General features: G+C 37.6%; 1 protein-coding gene across 1 annotated transcript in view; it reads left to right on the top strand.

Annotated features, from left to right (window-relative positions):
- Nucleotides 1-902: 902 nt before the first annotated feature.
- The window catches only part of LOC106076726 (uncharacterized), a 116431-nt gene continuing 97644 nt past the window's right edge, over nt 903-19689 (top strand). The window contains exon 1 of the mRNA XM_013237547.2: nt 903-1070. The gene's annotated coding sequence lies outside the window, so the exon portion shown is untranslated. The remainder of the gene's footprint in view (nt 1071-19689) is intronic.

Below are 19689 nucleotides of genomic sequence, written 5' to 3'. Positions count from 1 at the left end.
GGATTCACAAATGGGGTAAATATGTCGGGTTTCGTCCCCTTAAATAATTCTACACGCTATTTACCCCACAACCATTTTTCGGATCAAGTTGAAACTTTAACAAATAGTTTGCTGTACCAAATAAAAAATGAATCAATTAATAAAATTACCAATATTTCCAATAATTATTGGTAATTAACTGTTTTGTTGAATATCGAAAACAGGAAACAACTTCAACATTATTGAGATATTATGTTTTACATGTTGAGTTCTTCCCCTTTGATAATCTTTGCTTTTAAAAAAAAAATGGATTTTTTAAAAATTTGTTTTCACCTTGCGCATCATTATGTTCTCTCACATGGACATTTGACTTGCATTTTTAGTTCAGTTAGTTATATGGACTCTGACATTTCTTCGACTTTTTAAAGTATCGCAAGATTTACTATACTCTTTCTCGTATTTCGGTCAAAATCCTCCACCACCACCGCCTTCACAACTTTCAGCCATTATTTGATAATGAAACACTCAAATTTTTTTTGTTAGTGTCCTTCAATGGAACAACACCCCCACACACACACACACACGTTTGTGTATTCTTGAGTCCTAAAGCCAACAATGTACAGTATTAGACATCATACACATTTGAAACGTTTGTTTTTTGTTGTTGTTTTTTAAAGTATTTTTATATTTTGCTGGTTTTAATTGTATCGTTTTTTTTTAAATTTTATATTGTTTGTTTGCTTGTAGTCTGTGTCAACGCTGAGACATGTCTCCCCCCTTCCCCCCACTTTTTGTCCCCCCCCCCCCCGGAAACTAGTCAGTTCAGTTCCCGCTATCTTGTGTCTAAACATGTGCTGCTCTCTCACAACCCCACGCGCGCGTGCGAGATTTCCAACTCATCCGTGATCTGAAGGCGGCTTGTGTCCACCAGGCGGATAAGTAGCCACATTTTTTTTTATATGTCCCTTCCCGTGAGCAGCAGACGAGATTTGAACTCTGCTGAGAAAGTTTGTGTGTGTTCGGGTGTGATTATTACAGCATCAGACACCGTGATGGACTTTATTCCAATGCGAGTTACTTAAAAGTAACATGTGAGTATTTTATACTCTAAGTATCATTTTAAATTGTGATGAATAGTTGGATTTAATCTTTACACTTTATCGCTTTAAAAATATGCGAGAAATTGAATAATTAAATTTTGAGTCAAATTTTGACATTTTTATCTATATCTGTTCGTTTCTTTTTTCCTTTTTTTTACATTTCGGATGTTCCTTCAGATTTAAGATGATTAAATCCTAGCTTGATATTCCCGTAGGACCGCGGGCATGATTCGAACACGGGACCATCGAACGACAGTCCAGAGCGCAAAAAAAAAACAACAACAGCCTTATAAAGACATAGTCTGAAGAACACTAGGCACATCTATTGCCTAGTGGGTGAAATAACCTTAAGATTGATGGTGGGTGTGATTCAGCCTTAGCATCCGTCAAAATGTTACCACTTAGCCAACGAATACACCGCTATGAGGCTTAGGTGAAAGTGTGTAAACATGGAGTTCGAACGTAACAAAAAAAAATATGCAAGCCTCAATGTCCACCACCGTGGACGTTGGCGCTTGCATTACTTCCCCTGACACAGAGTTTCATCTAATAAAAAGTTTAATACAGATCAACATCTTCTTACTTCTCCTGCAACGGAAGTTTAAATATGTAAAGACATTGACGTCAGTTTCATAGATTAAGGATACGTGCAGTATCTCACGTGACTGCCCATGTCCCATTTCAACCATTCATACTTGACCACACTTGATGCAGACAAAGCCGCTGCCCGCCGAGGATCCTTTTGCTGTCTGCGCCTGTCCTCCTGTCTTCGGAAAGAGATCATTACTGGGCCTTTGGTTAGAGACCCCTCTAGCTGTCTGTTTCAGAAGCCATTTGTTGTCCCTTGTTTTCCTCACTGCCAATGAAGCGGAACACACGCCTGGGTTGATCTCTATTGGGGGCGCCTCTCTGCTGTTCCCTCATCCCTTAAGCTCGTCAAAAAAAAAAAAGACTGCCTTTGGATTCTAACACATGTTTTTAATTATGTTCCCCCATTCAAAACTTAGACATAGTGCATACTCCTTCAGTTTGTCACCAGGCTTCTGTGTCGTGCATTGCAACCTATTCGCACGCTGTCACGTGATAGCCAATAACTGGAGCGCCGTACTACTAAGCCCAATGTCCCGGTATCCAATCCCTATGAGACTGATGTGAGGAATAAAATCCAACATACTGTAATGGATGGCTTACAAACGTTATCTGTTGGGGATGGTTAAGACATTGCTGGGGTCTCATAATACTCTCCACCGTTAGCGAGTCTTACCCACATAACTTTCTTGGCTAAAAATCGAGTACAAAGAAATCACTCACTGAGTTTGATTCAGGGTATCACGTAGAACAGTAAGTACACGGAGTTAGGTACACAGTACAGAGTTAAGTACACAGTACAGAGTTAAGTACACAGTACAGAGTTAAGTACACAGTACGGAATTAGGTAAACAGTATCGGGTTACCTAAACAGTACCTAGTAAAGTAAACAGTATCGAGTTACCTAAACAGTACCGAGTGAAGTACACAGTACAGAGTTAAGTACACAGCACGCAATTAGGTAAACAGTATCGGGTTACCTAAACAGTACCTAGTAAAGTAAACAGTATCGAGTTACCTAAACAGTACCGAGTTAAGTACACAGTATCGAGTTAAGTAAACAGTACCGAGTTAAGTAAACAGTACCGAGTTAAGTAAACATTACCGAGTTAAGTAAACAGTACCGAGTTAAGTACACAGTACGGAATTAGGTAAACAGTATCGAGTTACCTAAACAGTACCGAGTTAAGTAAACAGTACCGAGTTAAGTAAACAGTACCGAGTTAAGTAAACAGTACCGAGTTAAGTACACAGTACCGAATTAAGTACACAGTACCGAGTTAAATACACAGTGCCGAGTTAAGTAAACAGTACCGAGTAAAGTACACAATACCGAGTTAAGTAAACAGTACCGAGTTAAGTACACAGTACCGAGTTAAGTAAACAGTACCGAGTCCCTCCCCATCCCTCCAAAATCATTTAATAATATTAATAAAACGCTTACCAAAAATAACCTGTTACCTGAATCACAATGAAAATGAATTATGGGTAACATTTCAATCTGTATTAATAAGGAAAGAAAAGAAATTGTTTCATAATCTAACATTTCAATTTACTTGTACAGTTTGGGTAATAATCAGGCGTTGGCTTCAAGTGAAATGAGAAAAAAAAAAAAAGAAATGGTCTTCCCATAAAATAGAAAGAGTATTTAACATCACGTGGCTAGGCAGACCCAGCTTCGACTTACATATTTTCGCCACGTACAACAGATGACGCTGTTACTATCTATAATTTAAGCTCATTTATCCACCTGCCTTTAAAGTGTTTCTTTCCTAAAGGTTTTCTTTTGGTTTTCTGTAGAAATTGTCCAGTATTTGTAAGAGTTCAATAACTGGGATTAGCCTGTGGCTGCCACGTGACCTCCTCTTTGACCCCTAAATGTAAGCTGAAGCCTGGCTTTGGGCTTGTAGATCTCCAAAAAGGCTGCCACTGTAAGCTCGCAAACAGAGAACGTATTTGGTAAAAAGTCATCTCTCATAAGAGATACGTGCCCACACACTGCAGACGTCAAACAGTGTGTATTGTCCCCCCCCCCCCCCCCCCGAGCAAGGCTCTGCAAGCTGCTTTCTTCCACTAAGGTTACCAGATCTACACGAAGAACGACTTCGTCAAACAACTTAAACAGGCTGAAATCTGCAAGACTACACTACGAATAATGATGCTCGGGCTTAAGCTTGTGATCATTCTAATAGAGATCTACATTTCAAAAACAAAAATCACATAATTCATGAAGAACAACACAACATACTTGAGTGTTTAATATAAATCTAGGGTTCAATTAATTTTGTCTTTTAGCTGCTTCCATGTCTTTACACAGACTGTCTTAACGTGTTACTGTCTCATATCACGTAAGTCAACGGTAAACTCTTCCAAATGAGAGAAACATGGAAGCAAAGCCATAAATAGCAAACTTTTTGGGTGTATCCTGTGGACAGAATACGGAACTATATATATATGTGAAATATTTTAATAAATATTTTAAATAATTTGTGCACACTTTTCAGTTGTGTAGAATCAAATTTTAAGCTTCATGGATTGTAGCACTAATTAATTTTTACTTGGCAATAGTGGTCTTTCTTACTTTGTTTATTTATTTGTTTTACATTGAACAATCTCGTCCGTTCTTGCTCATTTATCTTACGTTTTTAAGTTCCATTATATGACCACAACATTTCTTCATATCATTTTGTCCTTCTTTCTCCAAAGCTTATATTAACTCTGTCTGCCTGGTATAAAGTATAAAGTTTGTACTTGTTATTTGTCCCACACCCAATCTCCTATCAAGTTGAAAATTTGCCACAATTATTTCATGTATATGATGAAACATTTATCAAAAAAAAATTTAAACAATTAGTTAATCAAATTTACCAATTAGTTAATAAAGTATTGATAATTAATTATTTTAATTGGTTTCGAACAAGAGAAAGAAATCGTACTTGACAGATATGATGGTATAGGATGAATTAGTCCCCTTAAGTAAGCTTGAGTCCTGAGTTGTTTTTTAATGCCTTTAAAAAGCGATCATGGTGACATTGATATTGATACCCCCTTTCTCCCCCCCCCTCCTTCCCAACTAGTCCAGGCAAGTGATAAGATCATAGCGTATTGAGAAAGCTAAAACCATGAATTAGCGCTAAACAAAACAATTAGTAAAAATATTTCTAATCGCAATGAGACCCCACGATGATTTGCTAATTGTTGTTTAAAAAAAAGCGAAAACTAAAACAATATGGCCATGTTACAAGGTCTTGGGGGCTTGCAAAGACCTTCCTTTACGGAACTGTACCAGGAAAAGGAAAAAGAGTCAGACAGAGAAAGCGATGGAAAGACAACATAAAAAATGGACGGGCCTGCCATTGAAAGAGGTTCTATCTAAGGCAAAAAAAAAAAAAAACGGAGTAATGGAGAAAGGCAGTTGACAAATCGTGTGTGGTGCCCCAACGGTCCAACAGATTAAGGAATAGGTGATTCAAACTAATTGATACAACTCAATATAAGAATTTTTTTTTATAAAGTATTTTACAAAGTTGTTTTTGTTTCTCCCTTACTGTATGTGGCTGTTCAAAGAGAACTTGGAAATATCTCAAATCACGCATAAAGAAAGAGCAGATTACAGTGATTAACTTTTAGCATGAAAATGTCCAAAAACGCTATCAATGTCATTTAAAGAACGAGAAAAATGCAAAACTTAACTTACCCCTTTCAGACCTTGCGATCTTTAGTTTTTTTGGTCCACGGCTGACGAGAGTTTCATGTGGCCAGCACAACGTCCCAACCACTTTTGCTTTCCCAACTACTGTCCTATACACATTGGCTGGACTCGGAAGTGTACTAAAAATTTCGAAATTCAAAATCCTATTGCGAAATCTATCTGCTGCTGACTAAATACTGAACTTTGTGCAAGAGCTAGAAATGTGATCTTATGAGAAGTAACAAATATCGATCTCATTTTAGTTTACATAGGTTAGTGACACTTATTGTATACACCGGATACACACGAAAGCTGTCTATTTAGAGTTTAGAGTTATCTGCTCTAGATGGGAATTTCCAATATCAGCATTTCTTTGTATTTCTGACACGGCTTATAGTGTCCCAATGTGAAAAAAAGCCTATAAACTATTTATCTTGACATTAGGAATGAATTATGTTATTATAATTAAAAAACACTATTTGTAGGAAAACTATCAAAGACATTTTAGTTCTGATCTAATGGTTTGTGAGTGCTTCAAGAAGAAAGAGAGCAACAAGGAAGCACGTGATTATATGAGGTATGTGAGGTATTTCCGGTTGTAGTTAAAAGTTTAATTTTTTTCTAAACGAAATTATTTATGTCCGGCCGAGGAAATGAGATTTGTTATTTACGCAGACACAAGCTATATAGCCTGGAGACTGAACGCATAAACTATTTTAGCCTTCAATACGTCACTCAAAGTTCTAAAATAATCACACAATCACTTAGCTACTATGGAGTAACGTTCGGAGCATCAGTACTGCATAGCTTTGTAGCTGACCGCCAGAGGTTCTCAGCTTAGTTAACATGCGTACTCTCTAAAGGGGGGGGGGGCAGGGCACTTAAAGGCCCAAGTGGCCGGGGGGGGGGAATTTACTCATGAGCAATATCTGTATAAGACATTGTCTTCAATATTAAGAATGAGGTCAGTTTTTTTACGTGACCACGCAGACCCAGTTGCGACCGGTATATTTTCCCACACGGATGCAGACAAAGCCGTTGTCTGTTGGGGGGGTCGATTTTAGTTTCCTTTTCGTCTTGTGCAGCTGTCTTCGGCAAGGACTTTTGCTTGGGCCTCAGGTGTATGTTCCGCCATCGTAATAGCTCTCCAGCTGTCTTTTTTTCATAAGCTATCTTCTGGCAGCTGCTTGTCTGTTTGCCAGCTAGGGCTAAATGGCGCCTGAGTTATGGGGGTTAATGTAACAAAAGAGTGAATGTATTGCTGAGTGAAGGTGCTAAGGAATGTGTGTGTGTGTGTTTCTATGGTGACGGTAAGAAGACGCTAGGGATTGGTTGATAACTATACAGTGTGAATGATACAAGATAAGCTGCACTGTTTTAAGCTGTCTGGTACACACAGCAGACGAGTCGAGGAAGCAAGTTTGTAATGAAGTGAGTTAGAATTTGTTTAAAATACCATTGTATATTATTACTAAAGATAATTACGTATATTTCATTTCATCTCAAGTTGAATTTGTCTGTGATAACATTTATATTTTGTTTTATACACGCAGGAGTAATTTCAAGCTTTTTAAAGTTATAAGATAAAATAACTCAACAGAGGTCTAGTAGTCCCAGCAGTTAGGTGCTACAAGTCAACAACAGGAGGGTGGGGCGGATAATTGAACCAATATTGTAAGAAATAATATTTAGTTTTGTTATATAAGTTTCTGACCTTCATTCAGAAATTACTGTTATTACATGGTTGTCCAAACCTCCTGATTAAGGTCATCGTTAGGCTAATCATTCAACAAACCAAAGTTTGGGTGCAAACACTTTGTGTCAAAGGAATTTATAGATGTCTGTACATTGATGAGTGTACACAGATGTGTACATTGATGTCCGTACAAAGATGTCTGTACAGTGATATAGATACATAGATGTGTACATAGATGTCTGAACATAGATATCTGTACATTAATATAGATACAAAGATATCTGTACATTGGAATAGATACATAGATGTCTGTACATTGATGTCTGTTTATAGATGTAAGTACATAGATGTCGGTTATTTATTTCCAAGCTATTCAACAACTTTTTTTACTGTCTAAAATCATTCCAAGGAAAACATACAATTTTATGAATTAATGTGTCCATTGAGCCATACTCAATAAACTATATTCATGGAAATCTTAAAGTATTGATAAAAAAAACAAAAGCATTAAAACTATTTTAAAAACTTAAATAGATTACATAAAGCTACACGCTCCAAAACTTTCTTATTTTGGTAAATAAGGGCTATCGTAATAATAGGAGAAATTTAATTTCAAGAGTTTTCAACCTGTCTGTAATATGCACCATATTATGTTCATGTAGACGCATGTTTTTGTCACGGCTACATAATCGAAGAGATAATTCAAGATTTATTCTCATGCATGACAGAAAAACTATAAACAGTTCGCTTTTATGTGTACCCGTTGTAAAACATAAAGAAAGCGTTGAAAAGCTAGGATTCTCTTTAAAGGGAACAGGCGACAGCATATACAGTAAGGACAGCAGGATCAATTTCGTCTAGCTTTTCTGTTAGTAAAACACCAAATAAGATCAGTAAGGAGGAAGTATCTAACATTCAATGTATGATTTAAAAGTTATTTTCAAACAAATGGACACTCAAGTAGCGGCAACAAGTGAGACTCGATATGTCGATCAACTGTCACGCAGAGAGATGCTTTTAAAATTATAGCACAATACTTTTTGTTTTTTAAGTTAAGGTACAAATTTAATCTTGTATCCTAGACATTGTTTAGTTTATGGTAAAAATCTCCATTACAAAAATAGAGTTGTATGCAATGTCTGACAGCTGAAATAGACATACTGGTTTCTGTGACATGCAGTCGCTCTCAAACATTCCGCCCAATTTGTTATATCTCTGTTTAAATATTCTGGAGTGTAACATTGTTGTCTTGTATGTATATGTGGATGAGATTTCACTGAATAGCACAAATGGCTTAGCTTCCAACTGAGGAGGGATAGGTTTGATAAAAACTAATAATTTTCGAGATTCTTTAAGCACGGAAACCTGCTTCCAGTTCCCCCCCCCCACCCCCACCCCCTCAAAAGGGATTAAATCAGAGCGCCATAGAAACATGCTATAGGAGCATGGAGGATGCCCCCTTTTAAAACTAGTAATATAAAATATATAGAGAAAAAAATACAAAGATGCAAAGTAACATGTCATAAATTATTATTTATCATGGGAAAATAACGTGTGAAATAAATTGATTTGTGGTCATAGGCTACAAACTTTCTAGAAACATCCTAGTTCGCCGCTCGGGAAGGCTAGCTATAGGCACTAAATCTTAAATAAAACAATCCAGTCACAGTTAAATAGACGCTGGCTTGCCACTCACACTCCCACACACTCTGCCACACTCTTATGTATTTCCACTGGACTTACATACACGCCAACACACACACACACATGTGCATTTAACAGGTCTCATCACCCAGCTGTCCCCAGAGACTAACAAATAATAAAGTGACTTTTTCTTTGGTTTTAAAAGCGTAGAAAAAATAAAGGTGGTTTCTAATCGCTCTGCAGCTTCGAATATCACTCTGACATTGACCACACACACACACACAAAAAAGCCCACACATGATCTGTTCAGACACATAAAACGTGGAATCGAAAATTTATTACAAATCAGAGATCTAGATGACTGCAAACGCAACTCTACATGGTTATCATGGAATCGATTTCTAACTTCAGCTCCATCCTTTCACTTCGCCCATCTCTCTCTAGTCTCATCCTATTTTATAAGGATACCATTTGAAACACGACACCTCCAAATGACTCTAAATTGTCGGCAATAATCCACATTTTTCGTGAGAACCTAGAGACGAGGTTACTTAGATCTAGTGTGAAAACTAGACTCATCAGCGCTGGAGGAATGGCAGGTTATGGGCCATTATCTTTTGATGAATGGCTGACCCGGACCTTATTGGTTCTAATGTTATTGATGAATGGCCTCTATCCATGTCGTAATGGTTAGGTGGAAGTCGTAAATAGTGCAAGTTTGGAGGCATGGTGATTTCATGGGGATCGGGATGTAGAGACTATAAAATGGCGACTAGCTCATGTAAATAATGGTAAGAGTCACAAGCGAGGTTTCAGATATTGAGACAGCGATACCATCGACACCCCACCATCTCTGTCTGACTATCTGTCTATCTGTTCGTAAAGCACATTAATACTCTATGATTCTAAAGCTAAGTACAATTCTTCTACTGAAGATAAATGCATACAAATTGTTTACTGTGGATAGTCTCGGTTGGGAGGGGGGGGAGTGTTGGAGGCTGCGATAAAGAATTATTTGTTGTCACCATTAGCTTATCGTGCTAATATTTCTGGTCCTGATGTGACGCTCGCATTGCTAAGTTCCTCTCTACATACATTGAACAAAAAAAAAATAGGTTTGTGTGTGTGTGTGTGTGTGTGTGTGTTTTGGTAGGTAAAGTAGATCAACGGGCGTGCTGTCCAGGATTCAAGGGATTGAGTGTATCTGCTAACGCTGAGTATTAAAACAACTTTTTTTTTCTCTAGAAATGTAAATTTTTGAAAATATGTGCCATTTGTGTGTGTGTGTGTGTTTGTGTGCGCGTGTCTTCTGTTCCCCCATCTCAAAGAATGGCGCCACTACACACGTGACTGACTAGTTACCCTTGCCGGACATCCAGAACAATTCTACTGTTGGTTGGTGAGTGTTGGCACGTGACTGCTAGTGTGTGTGTGTGTGTGTGCATTGTTTTTCTTCTGTATGAGAGGGTATGATGATGTTCATGTGTGTGTGTCTGTGTGGTGGGTGTGAGGGGAGAGGCTCATTAACTCCCCCTGTCAGGACAGAACCTTAGTGAGCATTCTCTAGAGCTGTCGGGAAGTTGGGGGCGGAAAGGGGGGCATAACTAGGTTACCAAAGTCAAGAAAACATAACTCTGAATAAATTGAATCATCGTCCTCAGACAAGCCTTGAATAACGTGTAGCTGTGACGTCATACCTGGGACTTTCATTCCTACTGGTCAGTGTAACATTTCCAGGCATCCAGTGCTACGTTTAAAGGAGCAGGCGTAAGTTTGAAACCAGAATATTTTCAGAATGCAGCGCTTAACAATGCGATATACATACATTCTTTGTATAAGTGACTCAAGATTAAACATTTCATATTTATGTCACATTCTAGCCCAGTGCTGCCCAAAATACGGCCCGCGGGACAGATCCGGCCCGCGATGTGGTTTTATCCGGCCCGCCAAAACGTCTGCACAAAGTGTAGAATAGGTTGAAAAAAATTATCTTTACCCACGTTAGGGTCCTGACTTTTTCTCTGATGAATTGGTATTATGTCATTTAAAATGTGTAGGTTTATGAAATGAGAGAGCCGAAGAAACTACAAGTTGACTCTGAATTGAGAATCATACCAGGGAAATTGAACGGATCTTTAATTACTTATTTCTTTGGAACATGATAATAAATTATTTGTTTTGTAAATTGTAGCTGTTTTAAAAACAACAACATATATACGGCTTTATAAAACAAATATGACGTCATTCTTGGTTTGAGCCGCGAATAAAAGGTTGTTAAACTAAGCCTAGAAATTGGAGGATCGATGGGAATATTTACCAAACAGAGACAAGAAAATTAAGTCGTTGGTAAAGCTAGCTACAATGTTGCTAATATTTTAAGAGAGAAATGAAGCCAGTTAATATCCTATAAATTAATGCAAGTATTAGATCCACTGGTTTCTAATAAAATTCTTTTAGGTCAATTTCATTTCGTTTATGTACATTTTTGGTCATGTGGCCCGCGACACGAGTGTCGGAAATAAAAATGGTCCGCAGGTCGAATTAGGCTGAGCATCACTGTTCTAGCCGATGCACAGTAAAAATAAAGAAGTGGACAGATATTTCACCATCTGACTTGTGTATCTATAATCGAACTTTCCTCAGTAATAAAATCTTTTGCTAATTTTGGTCTTCTTAATATCAGAACAAAAAAAACTGCGTCCCTCCCCTCACCCACAACAAAAAAAAAACAAACAAAAAACCAAAAGAAACAGAAGAAAGTAAATTGTCAGTGAATAGTTCAGGTCATGTGACTGGGTTTCCCCGTATCCTGCAATTCAGTTGGGTAATGTTGTAAGCAGACATGAAGCTCCTAGCCATGTCATTGAGATGTTACTTAATGATCCTAGAGATCACCCACAAAGACCGCGCCACAAATGAGGAAACCTGAAACATAATCAGAATGGCCACTCGGCCTTGATCTTCATGCCGCTGTTAAACTAACGGAAACTAAAACTGAAATGTACTTTTAATTTTTGAAAGAAAACGAAATGCTACATATCTAAGGCTTTTGTTCGAGTCCGGAGATAAATGAAGAGTTGAGTATTTCACGTGACTACCTACATTGCGAAATACTAACAAACATTACGTTACATAAAGTGTTACTTGCTCTATGTTTTACAAGACCTTGACCTTCATTAATTTAAAAAAATTACGTCCAAGCCCAAACCTCCTGCAGGACAGCATTGGGCAGAACAGGGCAGAGTTCGAACTCTAGACTATCGTGACGACAGTCTCAAGCGCTTACCAAACAAGGCAGTCATTATTATTTTTTTTAGAAACTCACCAAGAAATAGTTTAAGGCTGTTTACCAGTTCTTCTTCTTCTTCTTCTTCTAGCCAGCTTTATTGCTGCTGAGCTGTGAGCTCTTTTGCAGACTGTGCCAAGGAAAAAAGTGTGCTGTTTTCTTCTGTTGATCAGCACTGCCGTACAGGGTGTTGGTTATGTTGGGCTGTAGTGGAAGTATGGTCTACCTAAGGAGGGTTAGAAAGGGCCATTCAAAGAGGATATGGTTTACGGTTTCATAAGGGTGGGCGCAGTGTCTGCAAAGGGGGGAGTTGTGTGGAGTTTATTTTGTTCAGTTACCAGTTATAAAACTAGAAAAAAAAAACGTTAGAAAGTCGATCCTTTCTTTTGTCTAGTAATATTGTAACAGGAGTCATTGAGTTTCTCCAGCTGTCAACCGAAAATTAAATGTAAATTTCTGTTACATAAACTGTTGACTTGACGCCTTCCTGTAATTACACCAATGCTCTTTTCCTGCCTTCATATGCTTCCAGACATTTCGTATTTAGTGACAGGTTTTTCCACAATTTAAACATGTTGCCTGATATTTCATACTAAATACTACAGTTTCACTTTTTATGTCCATATTTCGAACTTCCGCAATTCGTCTATGGTAAAGAACTATAAATAGCTAGCTATTTTAGTAAGACTGGTGTATAGAATATACGACGTTTTCAAAAAACTATGTATTCTAAAAGATATTTCGTAATTTGTGTACACCTTTTATCAGTGTAAAATCAACTTTCTCTTATAGCACAAAGCAATAGTGTCTAGTGTCTACTGAGTTGGTAGCAAATATCATTCAATAAAGCTGATATAACATTGTTTAGTATCAAAAAACGAGATTCGAGCCCTGGGCCCCAGGTTCGGAAGCCAAGCGCTTAACCACTCAGCCACCGCGTCCCCATGTTTCTGTATGATATTGCCTAAATATTGCAAACAGAAGTCAAAATGATAAAACCGAAGAGAAAAGATTTTACTGTGTTTAGCATGTATCGTCTTCATCCCTAAATAAAACGTTAGAAACATTCGCCTTGACCTATGTTTGTACTAGTTCGATATCCATGTACTTATTAATAGATAGTTATTATGCTTGTTGAAGTTGTGTTTGATTTCCTTGTAGATACAAGTGTTTAGATGATGTAAGCGCTATGGACTAAGGAGATATTATGCATGGTTGGGGTTCACTCTGTGGTTACCACATTTGTTCTGTTGACGAGCTTTGTCCATTTCTAGTTTTTGTCATCCTTAATCAGCTGACCGCTTGTGTCACCACGCCAAGGTGTAGTATTGAGTTGGATAAGTTACGTCTAAACAAACATTCCCAAGTTAAGGCTCAAACCAACGCACATCCTAGAGATCCCACTCCCAGCGTTACACCAAGCAATTCTTACATATGTATAAAAACAACAGCCGCCTTAGTGGGAAAAAAGCGAACCGTTTCGAGGGCCGCTAAAAACACGCCCCGAGTTTTAAGTGACTAGCAATTTTCTGATGAAACATTTGCTGTATAGTGTCTGTTGATCCCATGGCCTAACACTCTGACCATATCTTTTGATGAGTTACACTGTGTACAATTCCTACTATTTATGACGTCTTGTATGTGAGACGCCTACTGTATACATCGTCTAATGTGAAAGACCAACTTTATTTACGTAAGACCTGTACTGTGTACAACCTTTTAATTTTAATTGTGTACCATCTCGGCGGTACTTTCAATTCGAGACTTTACCAGTAGCTCACATCTCTTTGCGACTCCACACGATGGATTTTCCTTTATAAACCTTTTCTTTGATCGCTCCACCCCCTTTTTTTTTTTAAAGAATCTCTTACATGACAATTGTCAGGGTTGCGTTTTAAGCCATAGCGGTTTGCCCCGGCCCCTTCGTGCTTATAATAAATAAAAGAGATTAACTTTATAATGTTTAATGAGATGAAAGTAATTTAAAATGAACAAGCTGATTAAGTCATATATTATTGGATTTAACAAATAATATAATATAGATGTTATGTAAACTCAAATAATCATTCTGCACCTTGCTATCCCATAAAAGCAACACAACACATTAGTAAGCATTTGGCCCCAACACAAAAAACGTACAACACTGGCCCACTGCTGGCCCACTGCCGGCCCACTGCTGACTCTAGACTAGTGCCGATTCAATCTACAAGCCCATCACTAACTCCCTGCAAGAACGACACATAGACAGGACTAATCTAATCCCTATCGCAGCGAAACAACTGCAAAATACAGTGCTGCCTTAGATACTCACCCTAAACAGGGGTACGGTACTCTACACAGACAAACCTCAAAAACAAAAAGACGTGATATCAGCATAGTAACAGAAAAACGCCATCAGCAATACAGCAATGCAACAAAGAAGGTGTGTTCAAAAACTTTTTAAAAGGACGGCGTAACAAAGGTACACCCAACTCCCCCCCCCCCACACACACAAACACATATTCGCTACAAAGATCAACACAGGCGCCATTTAAATAAATTTAAAAATCGAAAACAAAAAATACAATTATTTCTTTTTTTTCATCTTCTTCCATTTGTTAATTAAGATCTAGGTTCTAAGTCAGCAATAAGCAAACAACTACCATTAGTGTCATGATGGACAAACAATACTTTATCATCTTGAACGAGTGCACCTTTCCGCACCCTATCAACACAATTCCAAAGTTTTATCAATCTTATCCCAATCCAGTGAGAACATGTTTATCTGCAAGTATCTATTTTATCAATGTAAATAATCAATCTGATATATATATATACACATATCAATCCCTCTGCCAACGACTAATTGATCAATTTTCTCCATCCCAATAATATGTCTGTCTGCCTGTCACTTTCTAATTTATCCAAAACAAAACACTGCTCACAGAAAACCAATTGCCGCATACATACTCCCTGGCTATCTTTTGATTACAATTGGCTGTTTTCTTAATGTCTTCCAAATGGGCATCTATTTTCGGACAGTATTTACAAAGAGTATAATTAAAGGATGCAATTGGCTGGTCTAAAAATGATATTTTCTTGTTATCACACTAAATACAATATTTAATCATCAAGCTTAATCATTAAGCTATTATTCTTGTCCTTCTTCATCTATCCAGCTTTTTTTTTCATCTGAGCTGTAAGGTCTTAGAAAACAACTTGCTGTATGTCTGCTCCCAGCGATCTTCTAATTACAATTCTCTTTCTACAATGTCTTTCAATTCAGCACAATCATAATCACTGGTTTCAAAATGATATTTCTAGTAAATACACTCAATACGATATTTAAAATAAGCTACTTTTCTATTCTTTCTCTATCTATATAGCTTTTTTTTTTCGCTGCTGAACTGGAACCAAAGAAAAGAAACGCGCTGTATTCCTCAGCTGTTGTCCCTGTTCTCAGCTGTTCTGCCCTGTTCTCAGCTGTTGTCCCTGTTCTCAGCTGTTCTGCTCTGTTCTCAGCTGTTGTGTCATGTTCTCAGCTGTTGTGCCCTGTTCTCAGCCGTTGTGCCCTGTTATCAGCTGATGTGCCCTGTTCTTTTCAGCTGTTGTGCGCTATTCTTTTCAGCTGTTGTGCCCTGTTCTCAGCTGTTGTGCCCTGTTCTCAGCTGTTGTGCCCTGTTCTCAGCTGTTGTGCCTTGTTCTTTTCATCTGTTGCGCCCTGTTCTTTTCAGCTGTTGTGCACAGTTCTTTTCAGCTGTTGAGCCCTGTTCTATTCAGCTGTTGTGCCCTGTTCTCAGCTGTTGTGCCCTGTTCTCAGCTGTTGTGCCCTGTTCTTTTCAGCTGTTGTGCCCTGTTCTCAGCTGTTGTGCCCTGTTCTCAGCTGTTGTGCCCTGTTCTCAGCTGTTGTGCCTTGTTCTTTTCATCTGTTGCGCCCTGTTCTTTTCAGCTGTTGTGCCCTGTTCTCAGCTGTTGCGCCCTGTTCTTTTCAGCTGTTGTGCCCTGTTCTCAGCTGTTGTGCCCTGTTCTCAGCTGTTGTGCCCTGTTCTCAGCTGTTGTGCCCTGTTCTTTTCAGCTGTTGTGCACAGTTCTTTTCAGCTGTTGAGCCCTGTTCTATTCAGCTGTTGTGCCCTGTTCTTGTCAGCTGTTGCGCCCTGTTCTTTTAAGCTGTTGTGCCCTGTTCTCAGCTGTTGTGCCCTGTTCTCAGCTGTTGTGCCCTGTTCTTTTCAGCTGTTTTGCCCTGTTCTTTTCAGCTGTTGCGCGCAGTTCTTTTCAGCTGTTGTGCCCTGTTCTTATTAGCTGTTGTGCACTGTACTGCTCAGCTGTTGCGCACCGCCTTACAGACTGCTGGTTATGCTGAGATGTTTAGGTAATAAGGTTTATCTGAGATGAATTAGATTGGGGCATTCGAAGTGGGAATGATAACATGAAACTCTACATATCAATCAAGTGAATTCAATTTCTTTTCATTTCAACTCTTCCCTTACGTCTGCTCTAAAAAAAAAGGCCCATTTAACGCAAATAATGGAGAGCATGTTCTTTGTCATCAAAATGGATAGCAGACGCGGTCATATCCTGGCCAGGCTATCACATCCGATGACCCCGCTAGATCGAATTAGATCAATATTATGCAGTGATTGCGTTCGAAGCCTCCTTTTTTTTTCCCCCATTAAAAAATGTGATAGATATGGAAATGAAAATGGCGGGAAAGCATCGAAGCTAATAAAAGCAATTGAAAATCTTCAACAATCGTTGGATGATTTTAAATCTGTCCGTCTTAATTATCTACCCTACATGTTAAGGGCAGACAACCAGCACCCAGCATTTACCCTTACCCCCGACTCCCCACTTCTGCTTCTCTCGACACAGCAGAAGCAATAAGTTGTCTGCCCCTGTCGTTTGGCTTTGTGAGCGATCATTGTCGTCGCCAAGTCATTATCCGCGTTGCCATGGAGCTCAATCAGAAGAATGGGTAAAAGGGGAAGGTAATTGGATGAAGACACTCGAACTGCAATGACTTCGTACGACTTTAGAATAATAGCGAAACGATTTCCATTTCTTTATGGGGAAAAAATTTATTTAACAATAATTTTTAAAAGATCAAAATTAAAGCGAAACAAAATTTATTTTTGAAGACACTCGTATATTGTGAAATGGCATTTTCGACAAAAAAAAATAAAAAACAGAAGCAAGGGAGATAATGAAAAGGTTACGCACTTTAAAAACCATTAATGTGTTACTGTTTTTTTGTGTGTATTTTGTATACATTGAAATAGTGTTGCAATTCATAATGTCATCTCTCTCTCTCTCTCTCTCTCTTTCTTTCTCTTTAATTTTTTTAACCTCTCTGTACAAGTCAATGTGTTTCAGATGTTACTATAGAAAAGGGTGGTGAATAAGTCTTAATATATACAAACATAACACACTATATACACTATAATTGCAAACTACGCCGGGGAATCTGTTTAATTAAACAAATAATTCTTCTTGATTTCCTCAAGTAGAAATCCTACAAAGATTGAACACACTCTATAAACACAGAATACATCTTCAAAAAAGTAGATTTAAAAATAGACATACCTGCCATGAAACTTGAAATTATTGACTGACCTTGCTTATTATCTTCATTTATCACTTCTGTTGATTCAGTAAAATTAGCTTCACTCAAAAGACTAGGAATAATAAGAACACTATCTTTAACTTCCTTTGCTATTTTTAGTACTATTGGAAAATAAGAAAAACATAGAAATACTTTAAAAAAACAAAAACAACCAGAGCTTATATGAAGTGTAATTGTATCATTAGTTTGAATCGGTCATGTAATTAAATTTGTAATAGATCTAGACTAACAATAATAAATCTTTGCGTTTACTAATTTACTAAAGCCTTCTCAGCCTCCTCAAGCCAATACACTAACCACTTTGCCAGGGAAGTGCTTATGCAAATTGTAGGTTTTATAGTTATCTATTGCTTCGTTTCAATTGTTTTCTCTACAAAGTATAAAGGAAACTTATACCACCACATCAGTCAAGAACAATTTCTTTCCCAAGCATTAATTACTAATAGTTAATTAACATTAATTTGTTTAAATTGATTCTTGTGTTTGTGTTGTCAGGTAAAAGAAATAATTGTGCAAAATTTCAGCTTAATCCAAGAGTGGGTGTGGGAGACGAAAAGGCGTACAAACTTTTTACCAGACAGACAGACAGACAGAGTGAGTTGATATAAGCTTTGAAAAAAAACTGTTTAACATTAAAACAAGAACAAGAAGACAAAGGCAACTCTACAAACAAACTAATAATAAAAAAAACAACAACAAAGTTTACATAAGTGGCACAACTGTACATTTATAGCCATATCTATCAACGCAATAATATTTATTGCCTTTAATCAATATCGAACTAAATCGATTAATTAGAAATAATTGTGTGAAGTTTCAACTTGATCTAAGAATGGGTCTGCAAGACAGACTTTTTGATAGAGTTGATATAAACTTTGTAAAAATTGTGTCTTTGATGGTAATTGGACCTCACACTGTGTTTCCTTTCTTCTCTCATGTCTATCCTCGGTGTCTTTAAAAAGTGTCTATACGGTACACTCACTAAAATGACCTCGGGAAAGTGGAGTCGATGGCCATATTGCAAAGTGAGTCTGTGTTTAAATGTCATGAATCCATCTTGGATACAATACCCACGTATACAATAAGTTACAGTTTGATATACAAAGTACCATCTTGGATACAATACCCACGTATACAATAAGTTACAGTTTGATATAAAAAGTACCATCTTGGATACAATACCCACGTATACAATAAGTTACAGTTTGATATAAAAAGTACCATCTTGGATACAATACCCACGTATACAATAAGTTACAGTTTGATATAAAAAGTACCATCTTGGATACAATACCCACGTATACAATAAGTTACAGTTTGATATAAAAAGTACTATCACTGCGCTGAGCTGTGGTTGATTGCGAGTGAGGAGTGCTACACGATTTCTCTAGCCTCCAGCTCTCTAATAAACTTAAAGAGGGCTTCTTATCGAGTCTATAGACTTATGAATACAATTTAATTCAAGATGTGCCAATGCTTTGAAATTTGATTTTAGTTTTCCTTTTGAAGATACTGTGAGGTCAACACTCCAGGCTGTTTTGACGAGTGATCGTCTTTACTGAGCTTATATCTCGAGTCCTTTCGTCTGTCTGGTACTAATCCTTAGACAAGTTCTTGCTTCCATTTCCCAGTCGCGGATCAAGTTGAAACTGTTCACAATTATTCATTGTCCATGACAACATAGGAATCAATTGAAAAATGAGACAATTAGTTAATCCATTAGTCGTAATTAATTAATTTGTTTTTTTTTATGGACAGTGTACTAAATCAACCACGGGAGACCGTGACAATAATGATTAGAATTTCATTGACTCGTTCGTTAAAAATTTAAAACTAACTACAGACTAATAAAACCTTCTATTTTTATAAGTACTTGAACAGCTCAGTATAAAACATGTCGGTTTCCATCATAAAGGATCGAGTTAAAATTCAGACTCGAGCAACTTCCTGTCCCAGATACCTTCCGGTCCACAAAAGTGGTTAGACCAGAGCGCACTGAGCAAGCTTTAAGCATGAAAGTTGCGCTAAACAAAGACAATGAATTAAAAATATCGCACAGATTTACTATTTTTGTCTAGATCTACTAGCAATTAACGGCATAATTGA

Source organism: Biomphalaria glabrata, chromosome 6 (genome assembly GCF_947242115.1).
Source record: "Biomphalaria glabrata chromosome 6, xgBioGlab47.1, whole genome shotgun sequence".
Classification (NCBI taxonomy): Eukaryota; Metazoa; Mollusca; class Gastropoda; family Planorbidae; genus Biomphalaria; species Biomphalaria glabrata.
This window is presented reverse-complemented; position numbering and strand designations above follow the sequence as displayed.